General features: G+C 36.9%; 1 protein-coding gene across 13 annotated transcripts in view; it reads right to left on the bottom strand.

Annotated features, from left to right (window-relative positions):
- Nucleotides 1-21,617, bottom strand: part of NFIB (nuclear factor I B) — a 264,254-nt gene that overhangs the window by 123,672 nt on the left and 118,965 nt on the right. The gene's annotated exons all lie outside the window — the stretch shown is intronic.

The following is a 21,617-nucleotide window of genomic DNA, read 5'->3' as shown; positions in this document are numbered from 1 at the left end:
CCTCATTTGCCTGTTTGATGAACAACTGAGACAAGAATAGGGAATGCATTCCTCTACTTAACTCCAGAGAGGACCTCAAGAGCTGGTAGCAAAAGCTGCAGGAAGTCCAGCACTATTCCCAGACTGGAAATGCTCAAAGCACTCAGCACCCTCAGATGAATTTGTCTGCCATATTCTGATGTGACTGTAAGATAACATGCAAACTGAATCTTTGCAAAGGCTTGTAACTTGGCCACATCCAGGTCTTCTTTCCAGAAGAACAGCAAGAGGAATACCCTCACACCACAATGACCACTATGCCAAATTTCAAGGCTTTGCTCAACAGCATGGAGAATTCAAAGTTTGTCAACAAAACAGCTGCAAGACACATTTATTATAATCAAATATATTTTTTGTTAATGTCATTTTAAAAAATGTCTATCCCAATTTTGCTGAAACTTTATAATAAAGTTCAGCTCCAGGTGACATCCTACATGTCAAAGTTTAAAGAAGTGAAGCTTGACTGATTTTTAAGCAAAGGGAAGCACACCTGTAATGGGAAGATCCTGGCTACCTCAACTCTCAACAGTGTTGCCAGTCCCATTTAGAATAAAAAGAAATAATGAACATTTTAAGAAAAAAAGAAAAATAAAAAAATTGCACCTCTAATGCAGACATTCTAGAATTGTAATACATGAATATAGGAAAAGCCTCTGTCTGGGACAAGAGCTGAAAATATCTTTCCAGATTGCTGCCAAACAGGCAATGAGCTTGACATAAAATATGGGTCTTCATGGGGTACAGTGACAGCATTTAGCCTCATCAGGGATTTGTCTTTGAAAATATTCTGGATGACAAAATTCTGTGCCCAAAAGGTGTTGACCAGTCTCATTTTCTATCCAGCTGCTTTAAGCAGAAGTCTAAGCCACCCGTCTTAGCCCACAAGACACTGCATATTCACTGGTTTTAAGGAACATTTGGGGTTCAGAACAGTGCTCAGCTGACATATGGTTGCATCTGTCTCTCTGTCTACCCTCTCCACAGCAATATGGAAAGGACTAGGTCAGATTTTTAAGATTTCCATGATGAATGGAGGCTTTGCTTCCCAGCTTAGATACACTATAAAAAGCCCTGCAGTAGAGAAACGCATAATGCCCTCTGCCCTTTTAGAAGGCAGGTTCCTTTTTGACTCCTTCCACTGTTGTGATTAGGAAATCACCTTCCTCCAATAAACTCTACCCAGTGTCACTCCAAGTATGAAGACCACACAGAAATTTTGTTCTCATATTGCCCATCAAGTCTTCAGAAACAGGGAGCACACCTGACTCTTCCTTAGGTGATTTGCCTCAGTAAATATGCTTTTGAAAACGCTGGTAAGGAGAAAACTACATAGTATTAACATGATATAAAATAGGTGTAAGGAACAATGTACAGTAAAAACTTGCTAAATTACAGAAACCAATAATACACACATACACACAAGTTAACTCTTTGCTCATTTGAAATAAAACTGATACATGATTCCTATGATACAAAATTTTGTGGCTATCACAAATTGCCAGTGTTTCGGTCATTATATTCTGTATTCTTTTGCAACAACTAATTCAGTTGATTGCATATCAACTTTTCTTTGCTAAATAAAATAAAATCATGGAACAAAGTACTTGATTCTCTGAACTTACTGCCTTACTAACCTAGGGAAATGCCACAGAACAACTGACGACTCCAACACAAACGTTACTGCAGCTGAATTGAGCACAGGCTACAGTTTTACTGAAAAATCTCACAGCCTCTAGCCAGCATTGTTCAAGTGGTAGAAGCTTTGGTTTTATATCTGGCCCTTGCCTCATAAGAAGATATTTCACAAAATGTTGAACTAAGAGTCTTATGAGATCAAGCCAATAATGTCTTTCTCCAGCTGGAGCAGAAATAGTGTAAAAATTGAAGGACTTGCGGTATTTCAGCATTTCTGATCCCAGATGAACTGGAGAATAATTCCAGAAAAAAGTTAGTGAAAATCTAGTTAACTATTTTGCTGCCTTGAAAATACATCTGATTCAAGGTTGGCTTTAACTAGCTGCCAAACAGTACTTCAAGCATTATTAATGAAAACATTCATTAAAAACTGTTCTTCTTGAAGCTCGTATGTTAGAGCAACGCCTAGTATCAGTAACTACTTCTGACAAAAATTATGCCAGTCAGTTGCTTAGGATTTTCCTGTTTACATATAAGTGATCTACACTTGTTGCCACATTTAACTTATTTTCTATTATATATTATCAGTTACTCTTCAAGGTGACTGTTTCTCATGTTTTTATGATTATTATTCTTTGCTCCATGGAACTTTATTTTTGGACAGTCCTGAACTAAATGGTAGTGACTGCAATGACAGTGATTTTTTGCTATGGCATTTCATCTTTCCCATTGTATCTGCAATTTTTGTCACTGAAGAAACTTTTAGGCCTTGTGTGAAATATGTCAGAAACTCTTACCATAGAAAAAAAGATAATAACATCAGAGAAGTGTCTTCATTGATTACCAACTCCATATGCTATTATTTTCATTGTTCATGTCTCTTACTGGGATGACCACAGCCATCTTGAATAATTATAATAAAATTTAATGAAAAGAAGTTCTTTTACATGTGAAGGGACTTTTTATTTCACATTCACTTTAACGTCTCAGGTTTATTTTTCCTTACAAGCATGCTGAGACATTAGATTGGTGCCCTAGAGACTGTTAAACTTATTTTGATGTATTTAAACCTCTTTTAATTTTTTTGTTTTCCATGAATATGATATATGGTGAAGTTGAGAAAATGAAAGACCATCAGGAAAACAATAAGCCGTTCTGCTTACATTCAGTGTTTTAGAAAGATTAAACCAAAATAAGCAAATATGTATTTTATTATTTTAATTATCACTTGGTTTCTCTTCAGACAAAATTATCACCAGCTTCAAAACAGGTAATATGGATAAAAGGTCAGAATGAAATTGTATGAGACTCTTAGCAGCAAGGTTTTTAGTATATGTCCTTAGCATGCTGATGTACTTTATGTCCTAGCAGATCCAGGAATTTTTTTTTCCTTTTTTTTCTCCTAATGCTAGATATATGATTTTGAGGGTGGTTTGTGTTTTCTGCTTTTGTTTAAGAAGACAAATCTTAATGCTATCCATGCATCCGAATAAGGTATTAAAATAATGCCATTTTGGAGAAGAGTTAAGGACCAACATAGTAATATTTACTGGTCTGGTCAATCAATCTAATACTGGTCAATCAAGTGAGAAAAACTAGGGACAAAATGGAACTAATGCCTGAAGGTAAGGAATAATATATGGAGAGTCCTACAATATCAGCTTCCTGGTGCAACATGAAAAAGTAGAAAAACGAAGGTTTTCACGTCAGTCTGTCCACCATATGAAGATGTATAGAACCTGTGCTTTGCTGTTCTCCCTAAGACAATTTAATTGCTTGGGTTTTGAAATGTTGCTGCATTATGTTCTCTTCTTTTTTAATTCTATTATACCAGACTCTAGCTTTAGAAATCCTAAAAGGATAAGGTCAGCAGGTCAGCAAGAGTCCATGGACTTGCTGAAGGACTACCATGAAAAATAACACTGGTAAGATTAAGGAAAATAAAATCTTAGACCAATGTATCAAGGAGTTTCATTCATTCATTAGAGAAAAAATGAATCTTTGAATTCGGGAAGTCATTACCATTTTGATGTCTTGTGAAGCAAGTTAATATACTGTGTTCAGACTGGAAAAATCGAAACTGAGCTAGTAAAAAGAACATTGTGGTAAATAAAATCTTAGTTTGAGCTTTTATGACTCTTACAATACTTACTGAAAAAGACTAACAAAGTTTACAAGTCAAACGTACCAACTACTTAATTGTACATATTTGTATAGAATATATGGATCTGCTTTAAGCTCTCTATCCTTTTAAAAGCAGTATTAACCACAGTTTAAATGGCAATGAAAGATCAAATGTCTTGTACATCTTGTCATGTACCAGTAAATTTCCTTGGTCAAAGAGACTGTAGGACAACTTCCCTGTACGTACCATATCAGTCTGCAAAAGAGCCAGCAAACTATCATTGCAGATAACAAATAAAACATAGAGGCAAATGGCTCAGAACATCATCTTTCATAAAGCATAGTCACCTGGATCTTGTGATATTTTCATGTTGTATTTAGTTTAACAAGCATCTATTTCTTTTAAGTCATTTATACTACACAAACATAAAATCTATTGATTTCTTCCAACAAAGGGATTTTCTTTCTCCACAGAAATACAATCTATGCTTATACAGATTTGAAAGATAGGATGGAAGGTCCAAGTGTTTTAATAGCCCATTATCAAAAATTATCCCTTGGCAATAAAAGCCCAGACCACTGGCTTGAGATCAAGTAAATGAAAAATGGGATTATACAATTTTATTGAGAGAGAGGGACAGAGAAATATGTTCTAAAAAGCCTAAAATCACAGAGGGAGGAAAAAAATCCAGAGAGGGTAAAAGACAGATCAGCTCTGTTTTCAACCCAACCTACTTGTCTCTCACATGCAAATCCTCTGGATTTTCTAAGCGATTTTTTTTTTCTTTTAAAAGAATAAAAATGGACTGATATTTGATATTTGTTATTTTTTAATAAAGAAGAAAAAAAACTCACTTGGAAAAAAATAACCAAGAGGTGACAGGAAACAAAACAGCATTTTGTCTTAAATTTGCACAACCTAATTTATAGTAATAAAGGAGAACCTATGAGTTCTGGTAAATGTCAGTGCAGTCATGTTCATTACATATGTTGATAGGTATGAAGCAAAGTCTCTGTAGGCCCTTCAAAAATTGCACACAGCCGATTTAATGCAAACCAGAAGTCGCTGACTTCTGGATGAACATTCGGTTTCATTCCCACATGGATATTAAGACAAAGCAGGGGGAGGGGGCTTCCTCCTCATTTATTTACAGTTAAAGGGTGGGTCTTGAGCAATGAGCATGAGGCTAGTGAAGAATGGATTTGGTTTATGGGAAGACACCTCCCAGCCTCCCATTCTGCAGCCACCGCAGCGAAAGTGCCTGGGTTGTGTGTAACCTCCTCCCTCATCTCGCATCTGCCTTGCCCAATCTTGTCTGGGCCCGCTCCAATAACAACATCTGCTTGGCAGCTTTTCAAACCCATGGATAGTTATCTAACTGAGGCTTTTGTGCTGCACTGTTTATTCTATGTGAAGAAATGCCTCCTTAGTTGAAAGAGTACTTTAGAAAAGCTGTGCAGCTATTAGCAAGTGAAGCACAAGGCTAATAACCCCCACCTGCTCATCAAATTAATTATGACATCTGAGTCATTATAACTCAGAAAGAACACATAACTGCAGACTTGTCACACGTAGAAATAAAAACACTCCGCACTAGAGGAGGGAAATATTGGGGGGGGGGGGGCGGGGGGGGGAGGGTGTGGGGTGTGGAAATAGTCCAGGAGGAAAAAATTTAACCTTCCACAATTCAGTTATTAAAAATGTGCCTTACTAACTGCCCAAAGGCAGTAACTAAAAAGGCAGTAACTAAAGGAGAGAGGATAGGAGTGTCTAGAACTTTCCTCCAGAACGCTCTACCACTCTGCGTGGGCTTTATCAAGAAAAAAAGAAAAACATATTAACAGATTGATCTTCACCGAAGGATTGTAAATCTGCATGTTTTGTGAGAAATCTTGTTTCCATAAGATTTCATAGTAACCTGGTAATTCTTATCTCTAAAATTGTTAAATTCACTTGTTATACTTGTAAATGTCTCTGGCATTCATAGAAAAGGTATGCATTTCCTGTACTTTGCAACACTTTTCTGGAAATCATAACAATTTTTCACTGTAAAAGATACAGTCCTGCACATCACCCTGTACTTCACTCTCAAAAGTGGTTCTTAAATGCAAAGTGCAACTGATGGCTAATTCATTTTAAATAACTGTTACCAAAATCATGTGATAGGTAAAACAAACCATTAATACATGCATATATATTGTGTTTAAGTTCAGTGAATAAAAATATGTTGGGCACTAAATACATAAATGTTGGAAAAGTGTTTTGTCTTCCATCAGTCCCAATTGAATCATTGTCAACAGTGTTTCCTCCAGAGCAGGACACAAGGTTGCTGAGTAACTTCTCTATTACAAAGAACTCGCCTTCAAGAAACGTCTGTATCACAGGCAGGATCTTTTAATCAGTTACAGAAATAAAAAAGATTTTCTGAGTCAGTCACAAAACACAACCTGAAGAGTAGATAGGAAATTACTTGGTACAGATCATCTTCATCTACACCATTTCTCCCATTACAGCATATTTTTCACTGTGTTAGTAGCAAATTCCACCCTTTGCAAGTAAAGACCTCTAGCATTACTTCTGGTGAAAAAATGTTGTAGAATTAGCTTTCAGACAAGATGATACTGGTTGTCTGGCCTCTTCATATTTCTCAAGTAAGATGTATGCAAATTGCTGGGGAAACCATGTCAAAACCTCATTTTAACTACTCATTTTTATTTGGTTTTACTTCAATTATTTTTCCTACTTGAAGGAAAATTTTGGTTGATTTATTCAACTATTTCATTTAGCCCAAAGTTGAGAGGCATAAAAGAATGTAAATACTAAAAAGGAAGTCCCAGCTTTGCTTTGGCCAAATAAGACTGCTACGTATCCTAGAAAATAAATTACTATCACTTGAATGTGTCAGTGCTGTAGAACCAGAATAAAGAAGAAACAGGAAACATATTAATCACATAGACAGGCTGTTCTGCACAGATTTTTGTGCCTGCTAGGATGAGCTTCACATTCTGTTTTCTCAAAAGCTCCACTTTGGAGAAATTCTCTTCAAAGGGGACTTGATACGTTGCTATTGAAGCCTATGGCTTCCTCCACAGTATGATTAGGTCTGTAGGCAGAAAAATTGCTATGCTGCTCCCTGCTACACTCATACTCCCTGCCACAGAACTGTTTGCAGAGCCCTCCCTGCAACCTGATCCAGCCTTGTCTGATCCATAGGCACATATTACTCCTTCACATCACCAAAAAAAAACCAGGAAAACAGTGAAGAAATAAAGCAAGGAAGAACACAGCGCATTCAGGATTCTCACTGACTTAATTTTAATGGATTATTTGATAAAAAGGATATACAGTTTTTATTCACTGATAAAAGCATGGGTAATTCAATTTGCAGGAATGTACTGCTTCTGTTCTTACCGTAAGAACACACAAATCGTATATTGCTCTAGGACATGTTGCCCTGCAGAAGCACTTAAGCGTAGCTATAAACCACACTGAATCTGGCCTTGAGCTAATATGTTTAGGGAGTTCTAACAGGAAAGAAAAGGAAATTTTTTTCTCAGCTGGTACACTGTTAACTGAATTTACAAAAATGCACATGACCAAAGTTTGAGTGGTACCATCAATTTACAAAATACCTAGGAAATCCAAATTTCATCTGAAGGCTCTATATATTCTTCCCAAAATATCATGTCATCAGAAATTAAAGTAAGTAGAGACATAGATTTCATGAGTCTAAATTTAAATCCAGACCACTGTTTGCAAATGCAATATCCAAGTGGAAAGAGTTTATGCTAAACTGGTCTAAATATTTTGAGTTATTTTTTTATTAAAGTTATTTTTTCATAACTAGTTCCCACAGTTACGGAATTCCTTTACCATGATGAATGATAAATATGTATTCCAGAAAAATGCAGCTAGAGCACGAAAGCTTGTGTACCCACACACAGACACATGTACTGCATACGCGTTATGTATGCTAAAGTGCATGAAGGGAACATTATGCAAAAAAGTGTGACCTGTGATAACCACATATGAAAAACAGTTCTACACAGAATTTTCTGACAGGTTGCTAGATTTAACAACATTGTCATTGAACTCTTAAAAGTGCCAAAGGACATGGCAGTTAGAGTGCATATTTCTCTAAATTCTGCAGTTCCTAGACCTTTACAAAGCACACTGCTTGTCATATCCACTTAATCTCTGCACACATCTCCACCCCTGCTTCCTTCCCAATGGTACGTGGTCTTGAAAATACAAATGTTCAAGTTTCCTGGAACTGAGTGAAAGAGGAAAAGTCACACTCCCCAGGGGCAAAACTAAAGGTTCTCGGCGCCCCTGAAGTTGTTAACTACAATACAACATAATGTGTCACTTCACCATAATTAGTAAGAGGGAAACAGCCTTTTTTTCACCTCCAATGGCATTAACGAGATAAGACAATGAATTCCAGATCATATCTGAAGGCACAAAGATGTCTGATCAAGAAAGTACTTATATGGACAAGGAGTGACATTTTGTGCAACAAGCAAGATACAAAAACAAAACAAAAACAACAAAAATCAAAACAAAAAAAAGCGGGAAAAAAAAGAAAATTAGAAAACTAATCACAGCAGCACAAATCTGATCAAAACCAGGTGTATGTAGCTGCAGATATTGTTAGCAGCAGCAGTTATTAACATGCAACCAGGGGAAGGAAAAAAAACCACACAACTAAGAGAAGAGTCCTCAGATTATTTCTTCCTCATCAAATTTTTCTTTATAAAGTTGTTCTGAATTATTTCTCCTAATTTTATAAATGCTCTCCTCCTCCTTCATGTGGATATATTTTTTCTGAGTGTGCCACTTTGGGTATGCAAAACCTTTTAGCCAGAAAGGATTAATTCTCCAACCTTTTATAATTGACACTACTTGTGTGAATAATACCAAATGATTTTATTTTGTTTTTCCATCCATCTTCCACTCCTGTACTGTAAGTAACGTTGAAAGTGAAGAACCAGAGATGGTACTGCAAGCTTTTAGTTCTTTGAAGCTAATAATCATGGAACTTGTACACAGACATTCCAACACTTTAAGGCTCCTACAACAGTTTTGATTTTGTAAGCAAGGACAAAATGCACTATGTGCTTCACTTGTTCAGGTTTGGAGGGGGAGGAGGGGTGTAAAGCACAAGTAGAAGTAGCACATAAAACTGGCCTGCTAATGGCTTAAATCCCCCCACTACAGAGCAAACCACATATGAACAGGGACAGCAGTTTCCTCTCACTGATCTATCAGTGTGCCTTAATGATTTTCTAGAGCAGCCACATCAAAGAGAGCAACAATTGCTCAGTAAACCATGCCTCTTCATTCTCGGGTTTCTCTGCTGAGATCACCAACCATTTCAATGATGCTTTTCTATAAAGCAGACACCATTTCACCAGAAACCAGACTAAATCCTCAGTCTTTTATGCAAGTAAGACCACATTCTTCAGCAGGTACTTCTGACACTTTTATTCCCAGCTTTTACTGGTTAATCACAGTAGCAGCTCCAAGTCTCTTGAGCAGTTTTTACCATTTTCAGACTGAAATTTGTCCATGTTGGACATCATCAGTTAGTGTGTGCTCCAACAACAGCAGTGCTTGGAAAGGACACTGCAGCAGACAACCCTAACACAGGCCTCTAACTGCAGAACAGCAGACAAGAGGACATCCAGTACCAGCACAGACTAAAAAGTGGGGAAAAAAATAGGTTTGGGGTGTTTGATTGTTGGAACTTTTGTTTATTGGGAGGGTTCTGTTCATGTTTTCATATCTTTTTCCTTTGATACAGCATCCTTCACTACCAAAGACGAGGAGACACTGTAACCCCATTCCACCACTGCTAGATAAGGAGTGCCCAAATGTGTTGTCCTGCCTTGCTCTACACTTTGTGTTTCTGTTCTAAATCACACTGCATTACAGATTATACCAACAGGGTGTATGTTTCTGGTACTGGCTGCCAAAATTATTTTAAAAAGCAGTGTAGCTCACTGTGATTAAGCCAAACCAAAACTCTCATCAGTGCCAGATGTGGCACTACTGCCAACAGTTGTCTACTGTTAGACTATACCACCCATTGTGGGATCATTTTTCCTCTCTATCTGTGAAATAAAGTTGCTGGACTCTGTTCTCCTGGAGTAACACATCAGTGCTTTACTCAGAAATGAAAACTCATTTTTGGACACAAGAGAAGCCTTTTTTCCCCCTAATTTCCCCCAGCTGACAATATACTAACAAGATTTTAGACATAATTGAGGACACAAAACTACAATTATAAAACAAGACTTATATCTTGACAATAAAGCTCCTAAAAATAAAGATTTTATTATTTTATATGAGAACACAACTTCGTCGCATTTGTGGATCTACCAGGGTGCCCAAGTTCTCATTTTAATTTTATAGACACCAGGAAAAATGTATTTTTTTCTGTCAGCATAAAATTTATATTGTAAGGCTAAAATTTTAAAAGCTTGCCCCCAGTCACCCAGCCAAAATAGAACACAGAACACTCAAAAACCTGGTCCAGAGATTTTGGATTCTTATATATGCTCCTTATCAGAATTTATCGACAGTTCCAAAACCACAACCTCTGAAATACCGCAGTCATTTCCTATTTTAGAAACAAGGTAACACAGCAGTCTCCAAAACAGCACAATGCAATAACCATGGAGAATTGCTGATTTTATACTGATAACCACTGCACTGCTTTTTATCTGAGTGCTTCGAAGTGTCTTACAAATATGATTAAGACTTACCATGACTGGGAGATAAGAAAACATGTTAAGAGTTTCAGCCTAAGAGTTGAGAAGCTGATGCACCTAGAAATGTGCAGAGGAGTTTTGCCTTTGAGCTCCATTCAGGCAGGAATCTATGAGAAGCTCACTAATGAAACTGAAGAACTTGATCTAAATTCCCAGAGAATCTACGTTCCTGGCCATTGACTGACAGGGGCTAAGACAGTTTACAATCTGAATGGGTGCATACAAATGAAAATGGATCTTTGAAATTTTTGACAAGTTTATAAGCAGGTCCAAACACATGACTGTGAACTGGAAAACTTTAGTTAAACCAAGATGTAATCTTCTCTATCATTTTAATAGAAACTTTACAGGGAATTAATTTCCCTGGTTAAATGCTAGGGATACATATAGAAATGGTAATCATTATACTAGTTGCATTTTTGTGGTCCTACAACTTCATAATAGTTCACATTACTTGTGATGTTCATGTTATTTTTCATGCACTTTTTCTCCCAAACTTTTAATCTCAATTCTACTGATGACTAATTGTTAGCCTCACAAAAGTAATTACAGGAACTTTTTTTTCTATTAAAAGTTACAAGAAAAAGAAATTGCTAAATGTTATTCTTGGCGTTATCAATGGGCTTTTAGCGCAAGTAAATCAGTTTTCATGATTCTTCTAAAAAGTTCTAAATATGAACTTTATATGATGAATTCTCTCTTCAGCAGCCCATCCACACCAGTTGCACAGGAAAATAGGGTAGCTTCCAAGTTGTATTTCATTTAACAGTCTGTCTACACTGGGCAATCACTGCAGCATTGTCCAGAGTTAGCAATGCCATCTTATTTCTGAACTCTGCCAATGCAATAAATTTTCCTGCACAAAGGCGCTTACCACAGGCTGAGAATGTTCACAGCAAGAGCTGGTACAAAGCTTTCACTGGAGTGCAGAAGAGAGTAGCTGAGTTTGCAGCTGTGCTTATTTAGCTTACTTTAAAATGGCTTTCCATACTGAGAGAAAACCCTAAACCCATTTGAAGAATATTTAATATACCACATTACTGTCCTAAAATTTCTCTATTGCTTGGAGGAGGCAAAGGAGTGGAAGAGAAGAATGAATAATAGTGGCATTTAGGTTGGAACCTCCAACCACAATAAGAAAGTAGATAAATGCAAAGTTTTTTGTCAAAAGTTTTGAAATTAATAAATTGGTCCTGTAATACTAAACCACAGCTTCCTTCATAGAAGCCAAAAAACTGTTTACCTACACTAACTCAAATTTTCCTCACACCTCCTGATTTAAACTCACCCAAAACCTCAGCCAAAACAACTGCTGACAGGTCTCATCCTTCTTACAAGTAAAGATGTGTTTGAAAACTGCCTTCAAAGCAGTGAGTACAATTGTTAGAGTCTTTTTGTTCCATACCGAGTCCTTGAAAAATGTAATGCAGAATACTTCTCTGATGCTTTGCATATCTGGTACCTGCCTAGCTTAATGCAGTAAGTTTGAAGTATGAAGGAAGAGCAGGACTCTCAATTCCTTCTTTGTTGCCTATTAAGGAGAGGCTTAAAGCCCCATGGCATAGGCAATGAATGGAGTCTTCTTCCAGGAGGAAACATCCTTTAATGCTGAGTGTACTGGGTATAGGTATCCAGGTGTTGGCACTGGGGGGCTGCAGGGGTGGCCTCTGTGGAAGAGGCAGAACCTGCCCTGGCCCCAGCCAGCTCCAACAGAGCCATCACAGGGCAGAGCTGGGACCCTCAGCAAAGATGGAGGTGCCTCTAGGAAAATGTATGTAAGAAAGGGCAAAACAATGAGGGCTGAGGGAGAAAAAGTGTCATAAACAGCCCTACAAGCATTGAGCTCACAGAAGGATATGGAGGAGAGGCTCCAGCACCATGGTGGAGCAGGTATTTCCCTGCAGCCTGTGGACAGGACCATGACAGAATCACAGAATGGGTAAGTTTGGAAGGGACCACTGGAGGTAATGTGGCCCAACCTCCCTGCTCAAGTAGGGTCCCCTAGAGTATGTAACTCAGGCCTGTGTCCAGTCAGCTTTTGGATATCTCTGGGTGATGAAGACTCCACAACATTTTTGGGAAACCTGTTCACCCGCACAGTAAAGTTTCTATTCATATTCAGATGTCCACACTGCAGCTGGTGGAGGACTCCACATTGGAGTAGGTTAATACTTCCTAAAGGACTATTCTCCATGGAGAAGATGCATGATAGAACAAAGAAAAAGGAGGAAGGACATAAAGAAAGGAGCTGTTCTGAACTGACCAGTACCCCAGCTCCTCATCCTCTTGCACCACTAAGGCCCAGGACAGAGTGGTAGAAGAGGCAGGAATGAAGGTGTGAAGTTGAGCCTGTAAAAAGGCAGGAGGTGGGAGGAAGGTGGCTTAGTTTTTTCTATGTTTCTCACCATCTAACTATTTTAGTTGACAATAGATTAGATCAATTTTCCCCAAATTGAATATGTTTACCAGTGAGGGGAATCTGTAAGTGACCTGCCTGTCTTTATCTCAACCCACCAGCTTTCTGTCCTCATTTTCTCCCCTGTTCTGCTGAGCAGGCAGAGTGAGACAGCAGCTGGGTGGGCATCTGGCAGCCAGCCAAGGTCAACCTACCACAGTAAAAAAAAAGACAAAACAGGCTTTGTCTTTTTCTTGTTGAGACAGAATATGCTGTGCTTGCCTCTCTCTCCTAGAAGTAGTGTCCAGACTAAAAGAATCTCAGTTTATGATATAAGTTGTCTTTCACCACTCTTACCTTTCAGGATACTCTATATTCCTCATTAAAAAAAAAAAAAAAAAGGTATTTTTAAGTTTTTAAACTTAAACTTTAAACTTTAAAACCAATGGTATCTAAGTTTTTAAAACCTAAGAAAATTCAGATTTCTCTTGTTTTTATACAATGTCAGTCATTGTTCTGCTGAAAGATGGACGTAAGTATGAACCAGAATACAGATGGATCTACCTCACTTTTTGCACATACACTGTGCAATCAAAAAAAAATTTGGCCACAAAAGATTTGTCCAAAACAGCAGATTTACAAGCACAGATATTCTGGTATAATACAATACCACTTTGGAAAACTTGCCTTGGAATTAAAGTATCTTTTCCTCTTCTAAAGCATCTTTTTTCATTTCTAAACACCTGCTGCTAAAACAGTAATTTATAGTGGAATAGCTCCGACAGAATACATTACTTAAAATGTTGTGGTTTTACATCTAGAGTGGCAAAAAAGCATGACAGAAATGAGATTACTGCTTTAAAGATAAGGGGAAAACTCATACCCCTTCAAAAAATGGAATGGCTGCTTACTCTTATGCTGTTTCATTGCATTATATTTCAAAGCATCAAATCATTACATCTGCTTTTTGTAAATATAGTATTTTAAACAGATGACTTTCCAGACTAAGTTCATCCTGTGATCACCTAAAGACTTCCTGCCAGCATGAAATAGAAATCAGCAAAGAGATGAGATGAACAACCAGCATTTCAGGGCAACAGAAGCCTTCTGTGGGAAGCTGTATGGAGATGGTCAGAGGGCAATAGTGTCTTTTTTGCAGAAGTTATCCATAAAGTCATCACAGCTGTTCCATGGAGTTGTACCCTTAAATTTATCTGCATACTTAAAACACTTTACCACAAAGTAAAAGATGTGCCTAAGAAAAGCTTAAAGGGATTCATATAAGGAACAATGGTTACTATAGGAAGAAAGACTGATTTCCTGACTTATTTTATGGACGGGGTTTCTGTTAATTTTTTCTGTTGGAACCCAGGGTTCCAACAGGTTTCTACTCTAGTTTTGAAGTCTCTAAGCAGTAGTCATACTGTATTTTAAAATATTCTACAGAAAGAGAAGGAAGAAGTAGCAGACAACATAGTAACGAGGAAAAAAAAGCAATTCTGACTAAGAAATACTCTTTAATACGTGTCCATTTTATGTACATTGCCTCTGTGAATTTTATCCACCATTCCACACGCACAGACAACAGACAAACAAACTAACAAACAAAAAAAAAACCAACAACAACCAAAAAAAGCTATCTAGTGCCATCTGGTACATTAGTAGGGATACATAATCTTCATATCCCAAATTCAAACATAACACTTAGCTTTCTGGTGAAGTTCAGACACTCAGTGCGTGCACACAGGCAAATATTATAGAATTTTTGAATCAGTAAGTCATTTGGAAGAATCTCCAGAAGTGTGCCGAGGCATGCTTCTGGTGCTGTGCCAAATTATGTGCTTCTGTTTGTGGCTTTCATATATGGATTAGACAGATGCACAAGCATGTACTATTTGGCAAGTAGTGACAATAGCCTACTCTGAATTTAGCAATTCAAGCTTTACTGAAGTTTTACTAGGTGAAATAAAAAAATTAATGATATATTGTTTAGGCTCTGCTTTTATATATCCCTTTGCCATCTTCCTGCTCACTTGCAAAAGACAAGAAGCCTCTGCAATTCCAGAATATCCTCTTTAGATCATTCTAGTGCAGGAATTTCAAATTAAAGGCTGAAATATTAAGTACAATTAAAATGAAGCTTGTATTAATTTGCTGTTATTCTAAAACTGCTCAAAATTTCCAGAAGTGTCTCTGTGGAAGTACCTAATACTTCAATTCCTGACCACAGATCCACCTGGAAATTAGTTAAAGGCCCAATTATCCAGTCTTGTGACCTGACCGTGCCATAGGTAAATACAGACTTTGTTACAATACATACCATGGGTTCACAGGCTTAATAACTACAGAGCTCTTCCTTCCTCCTTCCTCCAGAGCACTTACCACAATGAGGTTGAATGACATACCTGGGGCAATACTTCTTGATTCTCTACTCTTCAGAGCTTGAAACACCGGAATTTCAAACAAAGCTTTCTTCTAGATCCTGCAATCATTACAACGTTCTGCAAATAACAGACTTTAATCTTCACTTTAATCTGAGTTTACCAGGAATATAAACACAAGTGCCATTGTCTTCTATAAATCACATATAAAATGTCGTGCAAGGTCAGTCCGTTTACAGTCAGCCACTTGCCTCAGTTTATAGGTAAGAGTTAGACATGGAAAAATGTACAGAAACCAGGAAACTTTTTTTTAAATGATAGAAAGGATTAGATACTGAAAGTGGCTCATTGTTAATTGAGTCTCATGTGTGAAAGCTACAGGAAGATTAGTTTATACAGCTGCTGCTCTTTGTCAAAACATTGCTAACAAGGTACACATGTTAAATCTGTGCATCTCCTTTCAGTCCCTAAAAAAGAATGACCACGCTAAATCCTATGACAAATATAAATTTAGAAAAAATCATTGTTATTTCCTGGGGAATTCAACTATTTCAGACTGTTCTTATTTTATTATGATAATAAGCATTTTTAGGCAATCTTCCATCAAATGAAAACTAAGTGGAGAGCACAGAGGTAGGAACAGAAGGAAAGGGAAGGTTAAATCCTAGTAATTTCTCCTCTGGGTCTCCAAATCTAAGTTTTCAAGGACTGTTTTGAAACAAAACCAAAAAGTAACGTTGCGGTCATTGCCAGCAGAAACAAGGACCTTTTAAATCCAAAGTGTTCATAACTCAGTAAAAATAGTGTTCACTAATGTGAACTTAAGATTTATTTTGCTTTTCTACAAACTCCAAAAAAACCCAGGGGGACTGGAGATTGAAATAAGTGAGGAAGCTCTTCGACTAGGAATCAGAGAGAACAAGGCCTACAGCAAGCCTATCCCTCCGTCCTTCTGTGCAAACTGCAAATAGGCAACCTGGCCTTCCAAAGAGGGAAGACATTTAGCTAGAGCCACTCCTGCTGCTGCTGCTGTGCTAGGTCATGTTACAAGGGTGGGCTACATTGCTAAGTGGCAGCTGGGTACTTCAAAGGGAACCTCTAGAAGACAGTACCTGCATCTGAAAAGCAACTGGCCTCACCATCCCCCTCTGCGGACACATGGCCTCCCTCATGCCTGTCACTTGAGCTACAAGGGAGCTGTTTGTGAGGTCAGTGTGACCACTCCCCTGTTCACATTGCTATTACAAGTATAGGAGTATATTTGTAGGTAGTGGTATGCAAGCCTTGACTGTGCCATGAGCCAGCTGGCCAGAACTGAGTGCCATGTAGCTGCTGCAATGTGACTGGCTGGCTCAACAGTGTAGAGAAAGTTTGTTAGGTCTGCTCACAAAATGCCGTATAAGTATGTCCTAATCTTGCTTCAGTTTTCTTAACTACTGGCTAAACGACTTTAGCACAAAGCACTTCCCTAGATGGTGAGCTCAGACTTCTCTGTGCAAAAGTTAGGTTGTGACAAAAACGTCCTGCTATCACATGCTTCACAGCAGTGCCCACCAATATACTTAAGAATATAATGCACTCTCCCTTATAAAACTGGATGCCAATATGACAGTACCACACAAGACTAATGCAAGAGGAAGTTTAGTGGAGTCTCAGGGCACCAAGAGGAAACACTGATAAATGTGGGTAGGAAACCAGCCCTAATTTTCAACAGTTGAGAACCAGGTAGCATGGACCATTTCAATGGATGCAGGAACCAGACACTGGAGATTAGAATTTCCTCTTCAATTTAGCATGTACTTTTTGTTTGGCCTATCCAAAGTTGCTTAATGCACAAAATGAAAAAACTTTATATTAACTACAGACCTCCTGCTACCTGTCATATTCAGTTAGACCCTTCAGTAACTTCAGGTCACTTATGTCTATCTCTTGTGTTCCATATTTTGCTAAACATTTTGCATCATATAGATTATGAAAGATTTGCATCTTTTCACATTGTGATGCTGGTGATGTTCAGGAAATTAAATATTTCTTGTGATGAATTCAAGTTTGCCTCAGTAAGAAAATAATATTTAATTATATGCATGATTATGGTAGGAAGAAAAAATAAAAACATGAACCACAACAAATAAACTGTATTCTACATACAGAGTATTCAAGTTTAACTGCCAAGTATCAAAAATAATTATACATGTAAATACATCTGTGCAAATGAGTTGTATCCTTAGATGCTAAGACTTCCATTATTACAGAATACCTGTTGCATATTAGTCTCAATTGCACTCGTTTCAACCTTAGAGGCAGCCGCCTCATTTAAATATGTTTAACAAACATGAGCAAGCCAGTAGAGAATAGTGGCTATGACACTTCACAGTTGTGTATGATGTACGTGTTCTAACCTTGCTTATATATTTCCAGCACTAAGGGTAAAAACTGCATGGGTTCCACACAGCACAATGCCAGGTTACAGTAGAAAGTCATTATCCAGAATTTACAGTTCTGCTGACTCAAAAGGAAGAAGTGGCACATAATTACAACAAGAAGATATTCACAAAACATGTAACTTAAACTCTCTTTATGTGGTCACATAAACACAACATACAGTGGTAAACTCCCCCAAAACCAAATTTAAGTAACAGTCATCATTAAACCAAAAGAATGTATGGCAATGATTTTACCCTGTAACTCTTTCTTGACGTACTGCATCAATGGCATACCTTAACTTCACTTTCCTAGTTTACTGCTAAGCTATGAACATGGAAGTAATTACAGTTGTTGGCTTCTAACTCTCTCTGTAAACCATGGAGAGAAAAACTGCTGTTACTGAACATACACACTACAAATAATCATGTTTTGACAATATAGGTAAAGGATAAAAAAACCTGAGAAACACCAGAAGGAAAGCCAATGACAGCAATAATAAAGACCATGGCAGAAAGCATGTCAAGGTCACTTATGCCGCAGACTAAGTTGCTGCAGGCCAAAGGTTCATTCCATTCACATGAACAAATGCATTCATATTTTAAAGTAGAGGCTTCTCAATAATCTGGACTTGCTTAGATGCCTCAGATTTCTCACTTTTCAACAAATGTGTGAGAACACACCTGCCACACACTTTCAAATATTTACTTTGTGTAGGAAAAAAATTTCTTCAACTCATAAAGTCCATAAGGCACTTATTATTTTGATACTGTTTTCTGGATAAATGCTATGCCAGAGTCACAATTTTGTGGTTTCCAAGATGACCATTTTAAATATTCTGATAGAAATATGCTATTGTATTGTGTAATTTCTTTTGACTTCTTCTACAGAGAGTTTGATCTGTCTGCAAAAGAACTGCCCATGCTACCCAAACCCTTTTTATCAGTGAAGACTACACTTATAATCTTCACTATTTCTTACAAACTACCATAAACTTTTGACATTAAACATTTAATTTAAAAGGTTATTTTTCAGTATGATTCTGTGGACAGGGAGCAGATTACTTAAATGAGTAATCTGTACACTACAGATTGAAACACACTCCTTCTGAAGCCTATGCATTTATGAATGCTGACTGTCAAAAACCAAAAACTCTTAGCTGCGTATGAAGAGTTCTGAAAATCAAAAATGGAGAAAGAAATGTTGTCATTTTTAAAAACACTATGGATTTATGCATAAAATTAAAATGAATGCTTGATCCAAAGAGAAGTCATAGCAGCATATGTCATGGTCCTAATCTTTCTTAGGGTTAGAGACTTTTATAAATTGTCCTATTTGCATCAATAACGGTGACAGCATCACAAGAAGCATCAGCTACAGAACTCTCAAAGAGTACAATGCAACCCCAGAATAATCCAGTAAGATGAACTCATTCTTTAAGTTTATATGTATGTTTTAGTTTGTTTATTTTCTTTTGAAGTAGTAAAATTGCATCAAAAGCTATTTCATTTATTTCTTAGAAAAGTTTAAAGCGTAACTGTGTTTATCTACAATGTGTTCTATTAGGTTTGGTATACTGAGCTTTTGTAACAGCTATAAAGATTAGAAAATATGTTTTCACTTTGATTAATTGAAATCTGTTTTTCTAAAATAAAATTTTAGCTTCTTTCAAGAGTTTCTTCCACTGACAAGCATTTCAACAACTATCATAGGAAATAAAAAGTTAAAAATCTAAGCATTTATAAGAATGAGAGCACTATTTCTCCACCAACTTTAGTTTTATTGTCAGAGATAAGATATGCAAACACAACAGTTGTTGTAAAGAACCTGATGTAGAACATACTTATCTCTTTATGCTTGTGAAAAACTATTTTCATATTCAGAGAATTTCATTTCAGAATACTGTATTGCAATGAACAGTATCAGAAATGAACAAACCAAATCAGTTTAATGATTTGCTTTATCTAGCAATAAGAAAGTGCTAAGAAGCACAGCCTGGGTTGGAATGCAGCTATACCATGCTGAGTACTGCTTTAGCATGAGATTCCACACTAAGGATTTCAAATACCACAGTGCACCACAATCTCAACAGGACTGAAGGCCATGCTGTGCTTGGTGCTGAACTGAGGCACAGAAGGATGTGGATCTCAAACACCTGCATTCCTTCTCCATTCAGACACTCAGCTGCAAATCTGTGTAAAGCATTTATAGAAGCAGCAAGAAAATATAGCGTGTTTACATGAACAATTGTCATTTCACTTAGGTAGTCAGGAGATGGCATTTCAAAAGTGGAAATAATGCAAAACTCCTTTTGCATTCCAAAGGTGTTCACCTTCTGCAAGAGCCCCATAACATAGCAGAACGACAGGAGATCCTGTTGTCTTGATGATTTAACAAGGTACATTGGGTCTGATGAAGAAGAATGTTACTTCTCCTGAGATACAAGAGAGCAATATAGAAAACTGTGGAGAATGACACAAGGAATCCCTTGTTACAAGAAGTCTTCTGGAAACAAACAATGAATTATTTTTCAAAACTAACCGATTGGTTTCCTTCTTGTTCAGAATCAGTTCTACTTTCTTCCCATGCTGTCACAATTCTGTAATGTATTTCCAAATTCTGACAAGGATTGATTTAAAATATCAGGAAAAATCTCAAACCAGAACAATGTCCAGTAAAATTTAAAAGGACCACAGATGTTTGTTACATTATTTGGATTTAACCTAACATAAACAAAAGACAAATTCAGACCTTAAAGAACTTACAATATTTCTTGGGATTTGAGACAGGGGAGGCAAATGAAATAGTGTGCACAATTTCAGCAAGCTTGATCGTATACACTTCCTATTTTGAAAATACTAATTCTGTGCAGTTCCAAAAAAGAAAAAATTTAAAAAAAAAAAAAAAATATGCTGACTGCACTAATTACTGCTAGCAAATGAAGATGAAAATATCTCAATATAGAAAATTAGTACAAGTGCTCACTTGGTATTTTCTTATTATAAACTTTCTTGAGATTTTGCATGACTTTTTTTTCTAAAACCTTTCATATTAGCATATATGAAAACAAATGTGTAAATTATTTTGCTCTCAGTCTCAAGACCTGTTCCCTGGCAGTGTACCTTTTGTAATTTCAGCTGATGTTCATCTCCATTCTGCTTTTTTTAAGCATAGTATAATAGATTTTTTTTTGCATATTTAGCATAGGTGTGATCTTGCACAGAGCTCAATATAAAATCTAGAAAATATTCCCTAAAGCATATTGTTTGCTTCTCAAAAGCAATTACTTCTAAGTAAACTGGTACATTTAAACTCTCATTAAAAAATCATTAAGAGTATAATTCCTAATTATTTCCTAAAAACATGAGGGAAAATGTGGGCCTATGACAGGGAAGGAGGAATTGTGGTAATCTCAGAGCAGAGATACAGGCTACATAGTAGAAAAACCTATAGCAAACATTTTTTTCCCTAATGAACTGTATGCTTAATCATGATTCTTGTACATTTACAGAAACTTGACTCATAATAATCAGAAAAGATAGGGAGACAAAACGATACTGTAAAGTTACAGCTTGTGAATAAAAGCACTGCCTTTGAACATATTACTTTCTCAAGTAACTGCACAGAAGCTTTATTTATATTCTAGATTTTGCATATCTGTTAAATACAAGTCCCTCAAGCCTATGCCTTTGAAGATTATTTTATTCATTTCACAGATGTGAAAGGGTAATCATTAGAATTATTCAAAATTAGCAGGAAATTTTACAAGAATATACAACCATCTTGAGGAATAACATGCCTCTGGTCCACCAATCCCGCAGTTGCTGACAGCAAGCTACCACTGT

Source organism: Corvus kubaryi, unplaced genomic scaffold (genome assembly GCF_017639235.1).
Source record: "Corvus kubaryi isolate FWS band 111438036 unplaced genomic scaffold, C.kubaryi_AGA036_p1.0 split1-37296, whole genome shotgun sequence".
In the NCBI taxonomy this organism is placed as follows: Eukaryota; Metazoa; Chordata; class Aves; order Passeriformes; family Corvidae; genus Corvus; species Corvus kubaryi.
Note: the sequence above shows the minus strand (reverse complement) of the source record. Positions and strands in the feature narration are given on the sequence as shown.